Raw genomic sequence first — 2104 nt, forward strand, 5'->3', positions numbered from 1 at the left:
AATTTTAGAGAAGGTACCATGAGGTGTTGAGAAGAGGGTATATTCTTTAATTTTAGGATGAAATGTTCTCTAGATATCTTTTAAATCCATTTGGTTCAAAATTTCCGTTAGTTTCACTGTGTTTCTGTTTCCATGATCTGTCCATTGCTGAGAGTGAGGTGTTGAAGTCTCCCATTATTTTTGTGTGAGGTGCAATGTTTGCTTTGAGTTTTAGTAAACTTTCTTTTATGAATGTGGGTGCCCTTGCATTTGGAGCATAGATGTTCAGAATTGAGAGTTGATCTTGGTAGATTTTTGTCCTTTAACGATTGTGAAGTGTCCTTCCCTATCATTTTTGATAACTTTTGTTTTAAAGTCGAGTTTATTCAATATTAAAATAGTTACTCCAGCTTGTTTCTTGGGATCATTTGCTTGGAAAATTGTTTTCCAGTCTTTTACTCTGAGGTAGTATCTGTCTTTGTCTTTGAGGTTCATTTCCTGTATGCAGCAAAATGTTTGGTACTGTTTATGTAACCAGTCTGTCAGTCTATGTCTTTTTATTGGGGAATTGAGCCCACTGATCTTAAGAGATATTAAGGAGAAATGATTATTGCTTCCTGTCATTTTTGTTATTAAGGGTGGAATTATGTTTGTGTTGCTATCTTCTTCTGGTTTTGTTGACAGAAGATTACTTTCTTGCTTTTTCTAGGGTATAGTTTCCCTCCTTGTGTTAGAGTTTTTCCATCTATTATCCTATGTAGGGCTGGATTGTTGAAAGATACTGTGTAAATGTGTTTTTGTCATGGAATATCTTTGTTTCTTCATCTGTGTGAATTGAGTTTGCTGGGTATAATAGCCTAGGCTGACATTTGTGTTCTCTTAGGGTTTGTGTGACATCTGCCCAGGATCTTCTAGCTTTCATAGTCTCTGGTGAGATGTCTGGTGTAATTCTGATAGATTTGACTTTATATGTTACTTGACCTTTTTCCCTGACTGCTTTTAGTATCCTTTCTTTGTTTTGTGAATTTGGTGTTTTGATTATTATGTGATAAAAGGAATTTCTTTTCTGGTCCAATCTATTTGGAGTTCTGTAGGCTTCGTTTATGTTCATGGACATCTCTTTCTTTAGGTTAGGGAAGTTTTCTTCTATAATTTTGTTGAAGATAATTCCTGGCCCTTTAAGTTGGAAATTTTACTCTCTTCTTTACCTATTTTCCTTAGGTGTGCTCTTCTCATTGTGTCCTGGATGTCCTGGATGTATTGAGTTAAGAACTTTTTGCATTTTGCATTTTCTTTGACTGTTGTGTCAATGTTTTCTATGGTAACTTCTGCACTTGAGATTATCTCTTCTATCTCTTTTATTCTGTTGGTGATACTTGCACTTGTGACTCCCGATCTTTTTCCTAGGTTTTCTATTTCCAGTGCAGTCTCCCTTTGGGATTTCTTTATCGTCTCTACTTCCATTTTTAGGTCCTGGATGTTATTTTTCAATTCCTTCACCTGTTTGTTTGTGTTTTCCTGTAATTTTTAAAGGTAATTTTGTGTTTCCTCCTTAAGGGCTTCTACCTGTTTACCTGTGTTCTCCTGTATTTCTTTAATGGAGTTATTTTTGTCCTTCTTAAAGTCCTCTATCATTATCATAAGAAGTGAGTTTAAATCCGAATCTTGCTTTTTTGGTGTGATGGGGTATCCAGGACTTGCTATGGTGGAAGAACTTTACATCTGATGATGCAAAGTAACCTTGGTTTCTGCTGCTTATGTTATTGCACTTGCCTCTCTCAAACTGGTTAACGCTAGTGTGACCTGTACTCACATTCTCTGACTGGAGCCTCCTGTTATCTTGCTTGTGTCAGAATTCCTCGGAGTTCAAGTTTTAATGATTCCGTGATCCTGAGATCCTGGGTCTAAGAGCTCTTAGGAGTCAAGCTGCCTCTGGGATTCTGAAATCCTTATGTGAACAAGCTCCTAAGATCCTGGAATCCTATGATCCTGGGCATGTTAGAGCACCTGGGAGTTGAGATTCCTCTGGGTGTTGTAGGACTTGGTGAGGAGCTAGCACCCAATGTCTGCTCAGGGTACTGGTGCAGACTGGAAGGAACCCATGACACTGGTCAGGGGTTCCTTC

The sequence above is a fragment of the Mus pahari genome, chromosome X, assembly GCF_900095145.1.
Source record: "Mus pahari chromosome X, PAHARI_EIJ_v1.1, whole genome shotgun sequence".
Taxonomy (NCBI): Eukaryota; Metazoa; Chordata; class Mammalia; order Rodentia; family Muridae; genus Mus; species Mus pahari.